Consider the following 21,034-nt stretch of genomic DNA (forward strand, 5'->3'; position numbering starts at 1 on the left):
TTATAGCCTTTGGGACTGCCACAGGTCAGTCAGGCTTCTAGTTCTGTTTTGCTGCAAAGCAAGTACAACAATGGGCTTAACAAAATAACAATTTTGGGGTTTTTCACACCCTTTCATCCTGTAGCATCAGGTTATCACAGAAAGACTTGAATCAAGGGCTATTGAGAGAACTTTAGAAACTGAATTGTTCAAAGATACTGCTCATAGTCCTAATTATATTAAATTCATGCTCCTTTGACATAACTATACCATATTTAAAATCACAGCAAGTGGTGAGACCACCAACAGAGTCATTTCTATCTAATGGTGTATACCCACACCAGACACAACCCAATTACAAGCTCTCCCAGAGAGGGTAGCCCTGGCATTGCCATCCACAGATAAGGAACATTCATCTGGGACTTTGACCTTTCCTTTCCTTTCTCCCTCAGATAAAAATCAAAACTTAGCCATTTCTTTGATCCTAATGAGGACTTGACATGGACCAATGAATCTGGAACCATCTTCAGCCTGTGATCAGTCATAATCCAGAAGAAGCCAAGCAGACCACCCATCACTCTCTGGAGAGAGAGGTGCCCTCATCTGCCACCTGCATCCTTTGCTGCACTGAAGGTACTGTGGAACCCTTGAGGGGGAGCTAAAACTCTCTCAGGCTAGGTAACACCATTTTAACAATACCCAGAAGACAATCAGTCCCTTACCACTGGCCACAGTTGACCTCTGACTTTAAGCCCTATGCTATTACTGTGCTTCTTCCTTACCTGAGAAGTTTCTACCCTTACCAGTGTTGATTGTACGTCATTCACCCAAGCCCCGGTAATCTGCACACTTCTGTAGACAAGGTCTATCTGGAAACAACATGCCACAGACACACCATAGTGAGAGACACCGCACAGGTGAGACTGGGGGCAATAGGAACCATGCTATTGGCTATTCAGGTTAGTCAATCATACTATCATGACCAAGGACATCAACACGGAGGTTAGCATTCTTTTTCCTATCTCTACCTACTGTTACTAGGAATACCCCTTCTGGCTAAGCTGGACTCTTACTGCTTATGACTCATAGATGCTTTCTAACCCCTGGAGCCTACTGTTACTTCAGATCGGTAAGACCCACTGTTAATAATTAGTGCCATCAAACAAATAGAGTAATGGGCCACTACTTATCAAGTCTCACTTAAGGACTGCCCAGAGATAATATGCATCCAGTACTGCAACCAGGATGCTTGTTATTGTTAGAGTTAGATTAAAAATACTGTCATCCAGAGCCAATACCAATAAACTGTACGTTTACAAAGATAAAATTATAGATCTTAACTAACCCTTGGTATAATGACATATGTAAACCCTGCCAAAAATTTTTGCTGTCATAATTTTTTATCTCTTTTCCTATTAATTACAATGCCCTCTCCCTCTCTCTCTTGCTCTCTCCAGTATAAGCCCCACTTATTGAGGCAGAAAAATATTGCACTAACCAGGTGGCCAGGTTCACTTTACCATGGGTTTCCTCTCTGGTTGCTAATCAGTATAGACAAAGAAGGGAAGGCATACAACATAAAATTAACCAGGACAAGGCCTGCCTAAAATGTCAGGGGCTACAACCAGCTTGGGAGTTCTTTCTTAACCTAACCTCACCATACCAACATCAAGATTTGCATTACACTCAGAGAAAGCAGGTTCTTAGAATTAACAGGCTAACTACCTGAAGTAAACAATCATAGCTTTGGGTTGTTGTTTGTTTGTTTGTTTGTTTTGAAGAAGAGCAAAAGCAGTTCTTCTGAAAAACATATTTGATACCTTGTAGAAATCTAATCACTCTCTACATGGCAATTTCTCCATTCAAATTGGCAGCTACCTGTTTACAACCATTACAAAATTTGCCAGGCCTACCAGGACCATCATTAGTAAGAACTTGGGGAAATATTTAAGGGAGATGGCCACCCAATGTTACTCTTGTACGGGATCTTTTATTTTTTTTAAAGATTTTATTTATTTATTTGACAGAAATCTCAAGCAGGCAGAGAGGGAGGAAGGGAAGCAGGCTCCCCGCTGAGCAGAGAGCCTGATGCAGGGCTCAATGTGGGGCTGGATCCCAGGACCCTGAGATCATGACCTGAGCGGAAGGCAGAGGCTTTAACCCACTGAGCTACCCAGGTGCCCCGTACAGGATATTTTAAAAGCATCTACACCACACCTTGTGGGATAAAGCAATGAGAAGCTCAGCAGCAAAGCTAACTTGGGAGGGAAGCTATTGGTATTGTCACATGACTGCCTCCCAGGAGTCCACTTCTGAGGCTATTAAAGCTATACGAATAGCTGTCCAAGAAAAATTTCCACTAGAATGCAGCAATGGAGCAGGTGGTAGTCTCCCACTGAAACACAGCAACGTTATGATAAACAGGGACAGAATTAGGCTGGATATACAGCACAGTGGATGTCTATTTTGAAATAATTTGGCCCACCTGGTGAGGATCCTGTATGTGCATACTCCACATTTCAGGGTCCAATTTAGTGCATTCCTAAATTAATGACTTTTTCCAAACTGCCAAGAACACCTGCTAAGTTTATTCGGTGCCCATGGGAACACATCGGTGCTAATTGTTATTGGCAGCTGGCAGGAAACTCAAGCAACAATTACGCCAATCTGAACAAGGAGGGACATACAGTTGCTCATCGGAACAAACCTGCATATTACCTTAGTCACAGCAATACATAAAGACGGCAAATTGAACCACATTCTGGGCTTAATTACGCCAATCTGCTTTTAGTACACATAGCATATACCTCTCTCTGGCCAAGCTCCCCCATAAACCTCATTTATCAAAAGGAACCTAGTCCTCTAACCATCCATATCCAACACAATATCTAGAGGCTAATCTCACATAAGAATGGCACTGGTGGGCTGAATCCATACCATTTTTATCTGACTCAGGTGCTGAACGCAAGGCAGGTAGAAGGCAAGCTTATTTGTATCGTTATATGCTTCTATTAATACCACCTGCAGTTGCACCAAGCCACACAAAATCACCTTTATGGGAACAGAAGGAAGTAGAGGAAGCCTGGTGGGCCTGTTAAGGGAATCAAATGGCTTTCCCTTGTTTGACCCTGGAGAATGTTTCTTATACTTGGGTTTGGCTCCAAATTCTAGAGTTTTACTTAGCAGCTGAACCCTCTGAGTACTTCCCCCAACAAACCATGCTAGACACAACTCTCCAATGCCACAGATGTTTTGCATACATATACTCCCTCTCACATTCATTCACACATGCTCACATGTGCATCCGCACACTTATATATGCACATTAACACACTCGCACAGGAACATGCTCACACATTGACTCATATACACTCACATCCACGCTGACATTCCTCACATGGATACACTCACATATCGACAAGCTCACACCAACGACCCTACTGATACTTTAACTTATGCACAGAAACTTGCAAAATTCCATGCACACGATCATAAATTCACTCATAAACATGAACACACAAGCATTTACTAAACTACACAAATAAACGCACATTAACAAACTCCTATGGATTGCCATGCTTGTTCACACACTGGCAGATATTGAGATATTCACTGGCTCACACCAGCGTGCCCACACTCATAAGCACATATATACACATTCATGCTCACAAATTCTGGAGACATGTATATACTCAGACTTGAATGTTCACATATATAATAGTGCTTAATCACTCACTTGCTAAATATCCTATACATAGTTATTCACACATTCTCTCACACACATCAGTGCACTTATATTCTCTCACACATATGACCATACTTAAACATGGTCACACACTCACATACTCATCCATTTACTCACACAAACATGCTTCTAAATTCATTCACACACATAAACATCTTCAAATTATTTCCATGTAAGTATATTCCCAGTTAAACTTGTACAGTAACATGCTCTCATGTATATATTCTCCATTCACTGGTAAACATATATGTTCACATACACAAAGATGCCCACAAATTGACTCAAACATGCTCATAAGATATACATATTCACACACACATTTGTAAACCCTCATGTCAATTTATTCACTCATGAATATGATCACAATTTTATTCACAAACAGCATACTCATAAACTACTCATAAACATTTCAACCCATGTGCTCACACATTCATTCAGTCACATGAGCTTGTTCACAAATTCACTTACATACTGCCACACTGGTATTTGCTTAAATTCACACACCCATATATTTACTTATATACGCATATTAACCTCACAAACACAAAAATACTCACATACTCACTCACATACAAATATACTCTCATATTATCATGCTACTCAAATTCACATTTACCCATTCAGTCATACATGAACATCTATACACATCTACTCACACACAAACACACTCCATCCCTCATACACTTGAATATGCTCAGGCATCCACATAATAACATCCTCAATTAAGGACATGCTTGTACATTTATTCACTCTTAACATCATATACATAGACATACTCACATATACTCACATGTTGATGGTCATTAACAATCTCACCCCTAAGACCTTGATCATGTATAATCATACATATTGGGGTGATTGGCTAGCTCAGTTGGTCAAATATGCAACTCTTGATCTCAGGGTCATGAGTTCAGGCCCCACGTTGGGTGTAGAGCCTACTTTAAAAAAATAAACTCTCTTGTATTGCATGGAGCACTTGGTGTGGTGCATAAACAATGAATTCTGTAACACTGAAAAGAAATTTTAAAAAATAAATAAAAATAAAAAAACAATCTCTCTCTAAAAATGAATAAAAGATGTGAATAGACGTTTAAAAAAATCACGCTCATGTATCGACTCACTAGAGAACCTGTTTCCTCACGAACATGCTTACACATGTACTCATGGAAATGATTATTCTCACATATTAGACACACATTCACTTGTACACAAATTCATTCACATGTTAAAATATACTCACATATTAATGGTCTCATAGAGGAAATTGCTCATATATTCACTCACAGATATGAACATACATACAAATGCACACTCAGTGACACATAAAATAATATGTTTACACATTTATTCACCCCAACTGGCTCACACATTTAGTCAACTGAACATGATTACGGTATCACTCATAGACAAGACACATTCATATATGTCACATATACACATATACTCCCTCACTTTTGCAATAAACACTGAAACACGGGCACGCTCACACATTCATTTGCGAAGGAACATAATTCCAAACACATATTCACACATTTATTCATAGGAATGTATTTTTCCATTAAGAAGCTCACGATGAGGCACCTGGGTGGCTCAGTGGGTTAAACACTCTGCCTTCAGCTCGGGTCATGATCCGTGGGTCCTGGAATTGAGTCTCACATCGGGCTCTCTGCTCAGCGGGGAGCCTGCTTCCTCCTCTCTCTCTGCCTGCCTCTCTGCCTACTTGTGATCTCTGTGTCAGATAAATGAATAAAATCTTTGAAAAAAAAAAAGCTCACGAGATGAACATACTTGCACATTCACTCACATATACAAAAATGCCCAAACATATGATTATTCACACAAAAATGTCCAAAAATTTATTCCAACATAATGACACATGAATGTGTGCTCACATACACACATGCACAGATCCTGCATGTATGAACATATGAAAATTAACACACTCACAAACAGGAATATTACCCATTCATTTGCAAGTAAACATTTTCACACTCATCATAGAGCTCACACATTCAGATGTACACAGGAACATACAGTCCCAAGCACATGCGCACATGTTTATTCACACACAAATTTACTCACATGCAACCTCATGCAAACGAGAATGCTTACACATTAACACACAAAGGAAAATGCTTATACAGTAACACATAAATGAACATGCTTACATCTATGTACAGATTCACAAATTTACTCATACACATGAACAGGTACAAACATTTACTTAACCACACAAGTATACTCACACTGACACTTGTAAATAGGCTCACACATCAATATCATACATGGGCATGCATGGGCACACATTTATTCACTGACATGATCATGCTCAGAGGTTTACTCACACTGGTGGGTACACTTATCACTCTCATGGATATGCTTTGTCATTCACTCACTCAAAACAAATATACTCAAATCAACATGGTTACACATGTGAAATACATTCACTCACTCACCCACACATGCTTGTATACACAGTTACTTAAATGGTCACTCCTATGTATCAATGCTGATACATTTATTCATGTGTATGTGCATTCTTGAATTTATGTTCACAGACACATAATCACCTACAAACTCAAATCTGCTTAAAAATTCATTCACGTGGGGTGCCTGGGTGGCTCAGCTGGTTAAGTGTCCTACCCCTGATATTAGCTCAGGTCTGGATCTCAGAGTCTTGAGCTCTAGCCCCATCCTGGACTCCATGCCCATGGAGCCTGCTTCAACAAAATTCACTCACATACATAGACATTCACAACTAATCACTTGTACATATTCACACACCCAGTCACATGTGCCTATCAAGATACTAACTATAAAAACCTGGTTATTATTCAGTCATATATATTTGTGCTCAAACACACAAACTTATGAAGTTACTCATGCACTTATAGATAATAGACAAGCACATACACATTCAGTTACTAATAAAACATGCTAACAGTTTACTCAAGAATGTAGTGACATTTTAACTCACATAGTTACACACATATATATCATTCACCTTCCCAATTACACAGACATGCTCATTCACTCACATAAACATGTTCACAAAATCACTCACATATCCAACAGACTTATTTATTCTCACATGTACATACTCACCCTTTAACTTACACAAAATCACATGATTATAGGAGCATGCTCATATGTTCACTTGTACATGAACATGCTTATACTTAACAAATGTTCATACAGTCACTCACATGAATACACACATTAGCAAGCTTAAAGATGAATCCACATTCACTCACAACATGCTTACAGGTTTACTAACACATAGCCATACATCCACATGCTCACATGTTCATTGAGTCACATGAACATGCCCACAAATTCATTCCCACACAGGACACATTCATATATTCTCACATTCACTCAATCACATTTTTTCTTACCACTCACAAATAGGGACATACTTATACATTTAATCATACACTTGTCCATCCTTATCTTAACATGATCACAAACTCACACATTAACACATTCAATTATACACACAAGTGTTTGCAAAATCACTTGCATATATAGACATTCTTACATGTGAATATTTATACAAATCACATGCCTAGTCTTACAGTCATATAAATTTATATTATAAATTTATAAGTTTATATTTACATGCTCAAAACCAGGAACATGCTTATAGAGACACACAAACATGCTCATATCCACCACAAAGCACAAACATTCACTCAGAGAAGAAAATACACTCATATGTGCTTATGTTCAGATGCTAACATTTCCCTCATACAGATATACTCACATTAACTACTTTATGGCAGTGACACTCACATAAATACTAATATCCATGTACATGGCCACTCACACTTGAACACTCACAGACACACACCTCAACACTCAAATATCATGACACTAACGTACTCATATGTTCAAGTGCATATATTTACTCTCTCAAACATTCCTGCTCATATATATGCACACATTCACTCACACAAATATGTTCACACTTCACTTATTTGAATGAGCATTGTCACACATTCACTCACACACCAGATACTCAGGAGATTTATACACACACACTCACACATTCACTTATACATGTGAATTATCACTGACACAAAGGGGAATATTCTCATATATTCACTTGCACGTGATCATAGTCACACTCAACAGGAAGCTCACAAATTCAAACACAGAAGTACACTTACATTCACTGACACACACATACATTCATGCCTTTACACAAATAAAGTCAAATGTTAATAAGATCATACCCCCCAACCTACTGACACATTCACTAAACAGAAACATGCTGATATGTGTGTTTATACTCACAAATACACTCCTACAAATAAGTACACACAAATATTCACTTAAAATACAAATTCACACACAATAAAACACCCTCACCTATGACTAGGTTTATACACATACTGTCATATTTATGCTCACATGTATACAAATGCTCAAACATGCACTCATAAGAAAAGCTCATTCATTGACTTACACAGGCTTGATAAGCATTTCATTCACATGCCTTTGCATACTCAGACGGCTGGTTTGCAATCTCAGGAGGTCTCTGGGTGAAATTTGAAACCAGCCCCTGTACACAGAGAGCAAAGAGAGACCAAGGAAGAGGCAGACCACTCCAGGTTGGTAGGTGGCAATTTTAATAAGCAAGGAAACTTGCATACAAGACTTGTATTGGGTGGCCAAAAGAGGAGTAGACCTCTATACCTGCCTGCCAGAATCTTAAAAGTTTCTATGGAACCCTTAATGGGGTTCAGTCACATATGTAGTCCAGATGGTCTCAGGAACACATTACTCTCAAGGCTGCATCCATGAAATGGCTCCTAGTGAGTAATGGTGGGCAAAATGTACATTCTAAGGACAGGGGAGGGGATAAGGAGCTTCTGATTGCCCAGGTCCAGCTTGCAGGTCAGTATGCAGTCACATCCTCTTGATGATCTCCTTGAACACTCTGTCCTTTATGACTGACTCTTACGATCTTATATACCCCCTTCTTTCACATCGTGTCCCAAGTGGTCAGTAAACGGTTTTCTTAGTCTGGAGGTAGCTCACTGGGTGGCTATCTGGCCTCACTAGAGGAAGATGCCACGGCAATAATATAAGCACATGCAAGAGAAAAGACAGATGAAGATAATAATTTCCAATAAGTAACAGATTTTCTCACCAAGAGCCCCATGATCCAAATCAATTATTTAAGTCCCCTGGGCTGGGGGTTGGATCACTCAAGGCATTCATTTGTGGCCTCATGTGATTTAATAAAGATGATAAGTTAGCAGGGCCTGAACATATAACATTCTCTTTGGGTAATGGTACATGTTTCTTCTTGTGAGGCAGTAGTAAAGTCTAAGGCCATCCTAAGGAACTACAGAGTGGTAACTGCCTGCATACCCAACATTTGGATTGATTTCTTTTCTGGGCACATGAATGGGCCTACTAAAGAAAGGTATTTCCATCATAGCCCACCCCGGGCCTGGATTCCAGAGCAGCAGAAGTCTAAGGCTGAAAGACAGATATTTAGTAGAAACTTGTGTGGGAAGGACTTCCCCATCTATAAGAATTATACTTGTGGACTGACCAATCCTTAGATGGTAATGTGGCCACAGCATTAGGAATTTTACCTGGTTGTATATACCATACATGAATACAGTACATGTTGGCCAGGACTGTCAGATATGAGGAAATGGATTAGGGGTAGGATATGTCACACCAGGACCCCTACCTTTCCCCCCCTTTTTATGGTGTGTGTTCCATTCTAGGTATAGTATACAGGTCTGGTGTGCAGCAAATAATAGGATCCCAGTGGAGATTGAGTAATTCCCTTTCACTCTGGGTTACAAAATAAACGGCCTATTTCAGTGAGACATCCCACTGCAAATTCCAGTAGATAATATCTTTCCTAGGTGTGATGGTTCTTGCTATTCTCAGCAGCATTGCATGTCTATCCATGGTGAAATTTGGAGGCAATAGCTGTTTTCTGCAACTTGCATACCTTTCCGGTATTGGGTATCTTGGTAAGAGTCTCCAATCTGGCATATGGGGCAATCAGCCCTACTGGTTGGTCATTCAAATGTATGAAGACCAAGGATAGTACTTTAGTCCTCCCAGTCAAGGTGGTTTTACTTGTTAGTAATTTGATCTGCTGCTTTAATATTCCATTTTTACTTTCTGTCAACCCTGATGCTTTCAGGTTAGAGGGGAGATGGATTCTTTGTTCAGTGTCATGTTCTTTTATCCAGTCTTGAACATCATGACCTTTGAAATGTGACCACCATCATTGTCTATTCAGTGAGGGTATCTGTATATAATACTCGGCTTTTCCAGTCCTCTAATGGTGATAGTCTGGCTTTCATGGCTGTAGAAGAAAGCTTAGGATAGAGCAGATGCAGTGTCCACACAAACTAAAGCTTATTTAGAACCTTCACGCAGATGGAGAGGGCCAATGTAATCAATTTGCCCATCCCTCTCTGGTTAGAAACTCTAATGGATGGGTCCAGATGCTTTTGGAAGTTGCCTGAATATTGTTTAGAACACATAACACATGCTGTTACTGCTTTAAAAAAGTCACTGTATTTGAAGGGCAATCTAGCATCCTTGGCAATACACCATCTCACTTGGGGACTATGGTGGCTGCTCTTTCTATGTACCCAGTCTACTGTGTCTACTGAAGAATAGATTGCTAGAGTTCATACCCAGACTGGAACATCAGATTCCTGATTGCCAGGGGCTGTCAACACCTTATGAGCTGGGGTGTGGGTAACAGTGAGGAGTGCCTCAGGTTCTTGCAGGCAAATCCAATTGTCTTTCTACATATCCTGACCCCACAAGGGCTTATTCATGATCATCTACCCACTTGGTTTTCCCATTGATCAAGCCATAGTGCTAATCACTATAGAACAGCCCAACTGTCGTTGTAATTGTTAATAGCCAAGACTCAGGAGAGATCACAGGCAAAAACTGCTCTCAATTCAGTTCACCGGCTGCAGTTCATTCTTTTTCACATCCAGAAGGTGTCAGTGTTGGGCCAAATAGTGACTCTAGGCTGTGATGATGGCTTGCCTTGACTTGAGACTAGACCCCTCTGTATACCAGGTATTAGTAGGAATTTTCCTTTTTCTGTCTCTGCAGGTCTCAGGGGCTGCCACAGGAATGGAGTGGGTGCCATTGGAGGATTTACATAGTCTACAGGGCTTAGTAGCATTCATGTTTCTAGAGACAGTGGGCTGGTGAACAGGGTGCTCCACTGACGCAAATAGGCACGCCATTTAGTAAAAGTGGGAGTTTGAACCATAGCAGAGGTCGGTAAATGGAATATATTCTCAAATACTCCTTGATAGGGAGGAAGGTGCTTACCACAATGTATTGTTCATTAAAGCTATCTGGTCATATCTGATTCTATGGACATTCTCAAATATGACATTCCAGTCAAAGCCAATGTTTCTAAGTGTGTCTAGTTACAAGAATAGATTCTTAGTGAACTTATGCAAATAAATATATCGCCATGAAAGTAAAAATACTAAGAGTTTCTAAATTCTGGAAGAATCAGGTAGGGAGAATAGATCAACGTTTCATCTTTGTTTATAAAGGTGTATGTCAGCAAAGTTTTGATAGCTTAAGAGAGAAAAGTCTTTCTTGAATCTGCAAAAGCAAAACATAAAAGAATCAATGTTTCAGATAAAGAAATCATAAAAATTATAATCTTCCTCATCAGTTCATTCAATTTATATAATTCATTGTTGTCACTCTCTTGTTAGCAGCTTTATGAATTCATGTTTTTTCCATTAAAGTTCTGTAAATTTTTATTTTACAGTTCATACCAGTTCTGTGGTAGGATCTCAGTTACCACAAAACCTGTACTTGTCAGAGTCTTTCCATAAATTTCTTTGAAGATGAAGCACTTTTGCAGGACTGCTTTTCCAAAAGCATCAGAGTAAAACAATTATCTGTAAATGACAAAACATTTTAGCATGGCCATGATTAAAGATTTGATGAGAGTTCATTATAATGCAGTTGGCAGGGCATTTGGTTATTTCTGTGACATACATAAACATACAGAGAGACATGGAGACCCCATAACTTTTGTTCCAAAACTTTAGCCATGAATTAGGTACAATACAAAAGGTACTATTTTATAAATAACAGCTGAATCCAAACTGTCTCTGGAGATGGAGCAAGTTAAGGTTACCCACTCATGTGGCTAAATCTTTTTAGCCACAAATATTAAGGCTTTTTAGCCTCAAATATTATTTTGAGGAGACTTTTAAGGTTTGTATTTGCCCTTGAGTAATCTTATGGAGGCTGTGGTCTAGAGTTTGGGCAAGGGAGTTCTATAACGCTCTGGATTTTAAAAAGCCTCTTTCTCCCTTTTTTTTTTTTCTTCAGTCTCAGACAATTGGGGGCAGTGTTTTGGGCATTTCTTAGGATGTTTACATTTCAAACGCATGGTAAAATTTACAACTGCAGGATTAGATAAAGAATGCAAGCTTTTCTCATAGGAGATTTGAGGTATATTTTTCTATTATTGGAAGTCTAGGGTGATTACTAAAATTTTCCTTTGTTTTAGGGGCTAGACAACATAGAGTGCTTTGTCCCTTATTGTCAACCACCACAATATTCTTCCCTTGTTCTCCTCACCTTTCCAGAAGTTCCAGCTCTTTGTCACAAGTGCTGGGACCTTAATCCAGGTAATTTTGCACCCTCCTAGCTTTGTCAAACAGCATGCTGAGTATCTGAACTTATCCTGCTTTCCCACCTTTCTACCAGCCCCAAAGCTAGCAGAGTCACTGATCCCCATACATCCTTCTCAAAACTTGCCTCTTCTTCCAACTTTCTAACTTGAGATTTAGCCTTTAATTGGACTTCGGTAGTCAGCCTAACTGCCCACAGTAGAGGCCAACCCATTGCACCAGCCATATTTTCCCTGCTTTTGCCACAATGCACTATGTGTTGTTACTTAACACAAGTGCATTAGACCAGCTGGCGTTTTTCAAGGCATCCCCACACTCACACATGGCCCACAAGCCTCTAACAAACAGGCCACCCCTGTCCACATAGAGGTTGAAGACCAACCCAGGATTTTCCTCATGAATGCCTTTTTCCCAAGACCCATTTCTTTGGTCTTCTGGCTGGCTCTCCAGTTACTGGTTTGTAAGCTTGGGAGGTCCTTGGGTGAAATTTGAAACTGTCTTCCGGTTATGGAGAGCAAGGAAAAATGAAAGAAGGCAGCAGACCACTCCAGATTGGTAGGTTGCAGTTTTAATAAGGAAACTTACATTTGAAGCTTGTTTGGGATGGCTGCAAGAAGAGTAGATCTCTGCACCCATCCACCAGAATCTTAAAAGTTTATGTAGAGTCCTTAAATGGGGTTTGGTTACATACCCAGTCTAAATGGTCTCAACATTACTCTCTCTAGGTCACATCCTTGAAGTGGGTCCTAGTGTAAGAACAGTGGGTATCATGTAAATTCCAAGGACAGGAGAGAAAGTAAGGAGCTTCTGATTGCCCAGGTCTAGCTTGAGGGTCAACTAGCAGTCAAGTCCTCTTGACGACCTTCTCTAACAAAGACACATTCACATGGACACTGACATATTCACTCTTTCACACAAACTTGCTTAAACATTTTAGTCAGTCACATGAGTATGCTTATAAATGTACTCATGCAGGGAAACAAATATATACACTCATATGCTCTTGTACACCCCTTTATTTACACATGTGCATTAACCTCAACATAAGGAGTTGATTCACACACACAATCAAACACAGACATCTACCATGAGGCTCAAGTATCCCCTCACATGTAAATAAGCTCACAAGCACTTCCACTCATATGGTTATGTTACATTCATACAAGAATTCTCACAAGTGACTGGAGGAGTCAAGATGGCGGAGAAGTAGCAGGCTGAGACTACCTCAGCTAGCAGGAGATCAGCTAGAGAGCTTATCTAAAGATTGCAAACACCTACAAATCCATCGGCAGATCGAAGAGAAGAACAACAGCAATTCTAGAAACAGAAAAACAACCACTTTCTGAAAGGAAGGACTGGCGGAGAAGTGAATCCAGAGCGACGGGAAGATAGACCCCGGGGGGAGAGGCCAGCTCCCGGCAAGTGGCGGAGCAACAGACACAAAATCAGGACTTTTAAAAGTCTGTTCCGCTGAGGGACATCGCTCCAGAGGCTAAACCGGGGTGAAGCCCACGCAGGGTCAGCGTGGCTTCAGGTCCTGCAGGGTCACAGAAGGATCGGGGGTGTCTGAGTGTCACAGAGCTTACAGTATTAGAACGGGGAAGCTGGCTACAGAGACAGAGCTGAGAGTGAGCTCACAGCTCGGGGTTACCTTGAACCGGTCGCGGGCTCCGTGGGCTCGAAGTGCAGCGGGAGGTCAGGTGGACAGCGGGCTGGGCGCTGTTCTCTGAGGGCGCACTGAGGAGTGGGGCCCCGGGCTCTCGGCTCCTCCGGGCCAGAGACCAGGAGGCCGCCATTTGTATTCCTGTCCTCTGGAACTCTACGGAAAGCACTCAGGGAACAAAAGCTCCTGAAAGCAAACCCAAGCGGATTACTCAGCCCAGCCCCTGATAAGGGCAGTGCAATTCCGCCTGGGGCAAAGACACTTGAGAATCACTACAACAGGCCCCTCCCCCAGAAGATCAACAAGAAATCAGGCCAAGATCTAGTTCACCTACCAAGGAGTGAAGTTTCAATACCAAGGAGAGCAGCAGAATTCCAGAGGAGGAGAAAGCAAAGCACAGAACTCATGGCTTTCTCCCTATGATTCTTTAGTCTGGCAGTTAATTTAATTTTTTTTCTTTTTCATTTTTTTTCTCTTCTGCTAAAAAATTTTTAACTTTTACCCTTTTCTTTTTTAACATTTTTTAACTAGTTTATCTAATATATATATATTTTTTTTCTTTTTTATACTTTATTTGTTTTCTTTTTTAAATTCTTTTCTTTCTTTTTTTTCTCTTTCTTTCTTTCTGAACCTCTTTTTATCTCCCCCCCCCTCATGATGTGGGATCTCTTCTGATTTGGTTATAGCATATTTTCCTGGAGTTGTTGCCACCCTTTTAGTATTTTACTTGCTCCTTCATATACTCTTATCTGGACAAAATGACAAGACGGAAAAATTCACCACAAAGAAAAGAATAAGAGGCAGTACCGAAGGCTAGGGACCTAATCAATACAGACATTGGTAATATGTCAGATCTAGAATTCAGAATGACAATTCTCAAGGGTCTAGCCGGGCTCGAAAAAGGCCTGGAAGATATTAGAGAAACCCTCTCAGGAGATATAAAAGCCCTTTCTGGAGAAATAAAAGAACTAAAATCTAACCAAGTTGAAATAAAAAAAGGTATTATTGAGGTACAATAAAAAATGGAGGCTCTCACTGCCAGGATAAATGAGGCAGAAGAAAGAATAGCTATATAGAAGACCAAATGACAGAGAATAAAGAAGCTGAGCAAAAGAGGGATAAACAACTACTGGACCATGAGGGGAGAATTCAAGAGATAAGTGACACCATAAGATGAAACAACATTAGAATAATTGGGATTCCAGAAGAAGAAGAAAGAGAGAGGGGAGCAGAAGGTATACTGGAGAGAATTATTGGGGAGAATTTCCCCAATATGGCAAAGGGAACAACCATAAAAATTCAGGAGGTGCAGAGAACTCCCCTCAAAATCAATAAAAATAGGCCTACACCCCGTCACCTAATAGTAAAATTTACAAGTTTTAGTGACAAAGAGAAAATCCTGAAAGCAGCCTGGGAAAAGGAGTCTGTAACATACAATGGTAAAAATATTAGATTGGCAGCAGACTTATCCACAGACACCTGGCAGGCCAGAAAGAGCTGGCATGATATATTCAGAGCACTAAATGAGAAAAACATGCAGCCAAGAATACTATATCCAGCTAGGCTATCATTGAAAATATAAGGAGAGATTAAAAGCTTCCAGGACAAACAAAAACTGAAAGAATTTGCAAACACCAAACCAGCTCTACAGGAAATATTGAAAGGGGTCCTCTAAGCAAAGAGAGAGCCTACAAGTGGTAGATCTGAAAGGAACAGAGACAATATACAGTAACAGTCACCTTACAGGCAATGCAATGGCACTAAATTCATATCTCTCAAGAGTTACCCTGAATATTAATGGGCTAAATGTCCCAATCAAATGACACAGGGTATCAGAATGGATAAAAAAACAAAACCCATCTATATGTTGCTTACAAGAAACTCATTTTAAACCCAAAGACACCTCCAGATTTAAAGTGAGTGGGTGGGAAACAATTTACCATGCTAATGGACATCAGAAGAAAGCAGGAGTGGCAATCCTTATATCAGATCAATTAGATTTTAAGCCAAAGACTATAATAAGAGGTGAGGAAGGACACTATATCATACTCAAAGGGTCTGTCCAACAAGAAGATCTAACAATTTTAAATATCTGTGCACCCAACGTGGAAGCAGCCAACTATATAAACCAATTAATAACAAAATCAAAGAAACACATCAACAATAATACAAAAATAGTAGGGGACTTTAACACTCCCTTCACTGAAATGGACAGATCATCCAAGCAAAAGATCAACAAGGAAATAAAGGCCTTAAATGACACACTGGACCAGATGGACATCACAGATATATTCAGAACATTTCATCCCAAAGCAACAGAATACACATTCTTCTCTAGTGCACATGGAACATGCTCCAGAATAGATCACATCCTTGGTCCTAAATCAGGACTAAACCGGTATCAAAAGATTGGACTCTGAAAAACAGTCTGAGGGGTTTGAAGTGGCGGGCGGGTGGGAGGTTGGGGTACCAGGTGGTGGGTATTATAGAGGGCACAGCTTGCATGGAGCACTGGGTGTGGTGAAAAAATAATGAATACTGTTTTTCTGAAAATAAATAAATTGGAAAAAAAAAGATTGGGATCATTCCCTGCATATTTTCAGACCACAGTGCTCTGAAGCTAGAACTCAGTCACACGAGGAAGTTTGGAAAGAACCCAAATGCATGGAGACTAAACAACATCCTTCTAAAGAATGAAGGAAATTAAAGAAGAATTGAAAAAAATCATGGAAACAAATGATAATGAAAATACAATGGTTCAAAATCTGTGGGACACAACAAAGGCAGTCCTGAGAGGAAAATATATAGCGGTACAAGCCTTTCTCAAGAAACAAGAAAGGTCTCAGGTACACAACCTAACCCTACACCTAAAGGAGCTGGAGAAAGAACAAGAAAGAAACCCTAAACCCAGCAGGAGAAGAGAAATCATAAATATCAGAGCAGAAATCAATGAAATAGAAACAAACAAACAAACAAAAAACAATAGAACAAATCAACGAAACTAGGAGCTGGTTCTTTGAAAGAATTAATAAAATTGATAAACCCCTGGCCAGACTTATCAAAAAGAAAAGAGAAAGGACCCAAATCAATAAAATCATGAATGAAAGAGGAAAGATCACAACTAACACCAAAGAAATACAAACAATTATAAGAACACACTATGAGCAACTCTACGCCAACAAATTTGACAATCTGGAAGAAATGGATGCATTCCTAGAAACATATAAACTACCACAACTGAACCAGGAAGAAATAGAAAGCCTGTACAGACCCATAACCAGTTAGGAGATTGAAACAGTCATTAAAAATCTCCAAACAAACAAAAGCCCAGGGCCAGACGGCTTCCTGGGGTAATTCTACCAAACGTTTAAAGAAGAATTAATTCCTATTCTCCTGAAACTGTTCCAAAAAAATAGAAATGGAAGGAAAACTTCCAAACTCATTTTATGAGGCCAGCATCACCTTGATTCCAAAACCAGACAAGAATCCCATCAAAAAAGAGAGCTAAAGACCAATATCCTTGATGAACACAGATGCGAAAATTCTCACCAAAATACTAGCCAATAGGATTCAACAGTACATTAAAAGGATTATTCACCATGACCAAGTGGGATTTATTCCAGGGCTGCAAGGTTGGTTCAACATCCACAAATCAATCAATGTGATACAACACATCAATAAAAGAAAGAACAAGAACCATATGATACTCTCAATAGATGCAGAAAAAGCATTTGACAAAGTACAGCATCCCTTCCTGAACAAAACTCTTCAAAGTGTAGGGACAGAGGGCACATACCTCAATATCATCAAAGCCATCTATGAAAAACCCACCACAAATATCATTCTCAATGGAGAAAAAACTGAAAGCTTTTCCACTAAGGTCAGGAACATGGCAGGGATGTCCATTATCACCACTGCTATTCAACATAGTACTAGAAGTCCTAGCCTCAGCAATCAGACAACAAAAGGAAATTAAAGGCATCCAAATCGGCAAAGAAGAAGTCAAACTATCACTCTTCGCAGATGATATGATACTATATGTGGAAAACCCAAAGGACTCCACTCCAAAACTGCTAGAACTTGTACAGGAATTCAGTAAAGTGTCAGGATATAAAATCAATGCACAGAAATCAGTTGCACTTCTCTACACCAACAACAAGACAGAAGAAAGAGGAATTAAGGAGTCAATCCCATTTACAATTGCACCCCAAACCATAAGATACCTAGGAATAAACCTAACCAAAGAGGCACAGAATCTATACTCAGAAAACTATAAAGTACTCATGAAAGAAATTGAGGAAGACAGAAAGAAATGGAAAAATGTTCCATGCTCCTGGATTGGAAGAATAAATATTGTGAAAATGACTATGCTACCTAAAGAAATCTACACATTTAATGCAATTCCTATCAAAGTACCATTCATCTTTTTCAAAGAAATGGAACAAATAATCCTGAAATTTATATGGAACCAGAAAAGACCTCGAATAGCCAAAGGAATATTGAAAAAGAAAGCCAAAGTTGGTGGCATCACAATTCCGGACTTCAAGCTCTATTACAAAGCTGTCATCATCAAGACAGCGTGGTACTGGCACAAAAACAGACACATAGGTCAATGGAACATAATAGAAAGCCCAGAAATAGACCCTCAACTCTATGGTCAACTAATCTTCGACAAAGCAGGAAAGAATATCCAATGGAAAAAAGACAGCCTCTTCAATAAACGGTGTTGGGAAAATTGGACAGCCACATGCAGAAAAATGACATTGGACCATTTCCTTACACCACACACAAAAATAGACTCAAAATGGATGAAGGACCTCAATGTGAGAAAGGAATCCATCAAAATCCTTGAGGAGAACACAGGCAGCACCCTCTTCGACCTTAGCCACAGCAACATCTTCCTAGGAACATTGCCAAAGGCAAGGGAAGCAAGGGCAAAAATGAACTATTGGGATTTTATCAAGATCAGAAGCTTTTGCACAGCAACGGAAACAGTTAACAAAACCAAATGACAGCTGACAGAATGGGAGAAGATATTTGCAAATGACATATCAGATAAAGGACTAGTGTCCAAAATCTATAAAGAACTTAGCAAACTCAACACCCAAAGAGCAAATAATCCAATCAAGAAATGGGCAGAGGACATGAACAGACATTTCTGCAAAGACATCCAGATGGCCAACAGACACATGAAAAAGTGCTCCAAATCACTTGGTATCAGGGGAATACAAATCAAAACCACAATGAGATACCACCTCACACCAGTCAGAATGGCTAAAATTAACAAGTCAGGAAATGACAGATGCTCACATGAACTCTTTTAAAATTCATTCACTTAAAATACACAGTGACAAGATTACTCCCACACACAGACATACTCACATTTCCATTGCACACTCACACATTCAATATAAAACAAACAAGCAGTGAAACAAACTTCCTCTTCCCTTACTCTTATGAGCATTATCATATATACAGTCATGCACATGAACAGGATTACAAAATCATTGTCACAAACAGGAATATGCTTATGTATTCATTTGCATATGAAGATGATCATACTCTCCAAGAAGATCACAGATTTACTCAAGACATAAAAGCACATTTGTTTATAAACATGCTTATAGATTACCTTACTCAAACATATTACCCTATTAGCAAGATCACACAAACATGCATACACATTACACATGAACATGATAGCATGTATGCATATAGTTACAGAAGCCCTCATGGTCACACACAGATACTAACTTTAAACACATGTATTTATACAATAAAACTCAATCTGACCCCCACTGGCTGAGACATACATTGTGAAACACACAAATGCTCACATATATACATACACTGCCATATTTAGTAAAAAAGAATATACATGTCCACTCTCAAATATGCTCCTAAATTCACTCTTATACACAGACATAGATACATAGACATGCACACATTGACTTAGTTATTCTTTCACCAAAATATGCTCAACAAATTCAGTCATATGAACACACAAATTCACTGACATGGGGTCATGAATATGTACACTCAGATGTTCCTGTTCATCCATGAACTTTTACCACCACATCAACAAAATCTCAAACTGAAACATTCTCACATAGACACACACACACACACACACACATGCCCACACTTATCAAGAAGTTTAAGCATTCATTCATACTGAGATACACTCAAATATACATGAACATGGTCACCAATCACTCAAATAATATACTCACACATCAATAAGCTCAAACAAATGAACATGTACATATTTACTCACATGAATATGCTATCTATCATTCACGCACATGGTCACAGATTTATACCTACAAAATAACACACACATTTACTTCAACATTCAAATATTGTCACACTGCCACACAGTCATGTCTTGTTCAATATTCACTCTCATGTATAAATATGTTCACATTTATGCACACATTCATATGTTCACTCATGGTAACACAGTTTAATCACTAAAAACACCCATATTGACAAATTTAATAATTCTCAGAGACATACATACATTCACAACCTCATGTATACACTTTCATTCACACAAACATGCCTATACCTCATTCACTCACAGCATTATGACCCACTCACATATGCAATCATGGTCACAAAGTAACTCCTACACAAGACAAGTTTGTAACTGATACACAAATACATTCACTTACCCATGAAAATTGTCACTAAAAGTAACATGTTTCACATATTCACTGGCATGTGAACATGCTCTCACTCACCAAAAAGCTCACACCTTCACTTTCATATATAAAATGCATCCACCCACATACATACACACATGCTCATATATTACCTCACTCAAATCTACTCACAGGTTAAAAAGATCACATAAAAACACACACTCAAGTATATATGAGCATGCTAACATAACACAAATGCTCACATACTCATACAGATGAGCACACAAAAATACCTACTTTAAACATATAAACTTACATACTA

General features: G+C 39.3%; 1 long non-coding RNA gene across 2 annotated transcripts in view; it reads left to right on the plus strand.

Moving 5' to 3' along the window:
- LOC122897192 overlaps positions 1–21,034 on the plus strand; it is a 90,168-nt gene that overhangs the window by 33,885 nt on the left and 35,249 nt on the right. For both annotated transcript variants that reach the window (XR_006382481.1, XR_006382480.1), the window contains one exon: positions 432–612. This is a non-coding gene — a long non-coding RNA (uncharacterized LOC122897192). The remainder of the gene's footprint in view (positions 1–431; positions 613–21,034) is intronic.

The sequence above is a fragment of the Neovison vison genome, chromosome X (genome assembly GCF_020171115.1).
Source record: "Neovison vison isolate M4711 chromosome X, ASM_NN_V1, whole genome shotgun sequence".
Lineage (NCBI taxonomy): Eukaryota > Metazoa > Chordata > Mammalia > Carnivora > Mustelidae > Neogale > Neogale vison.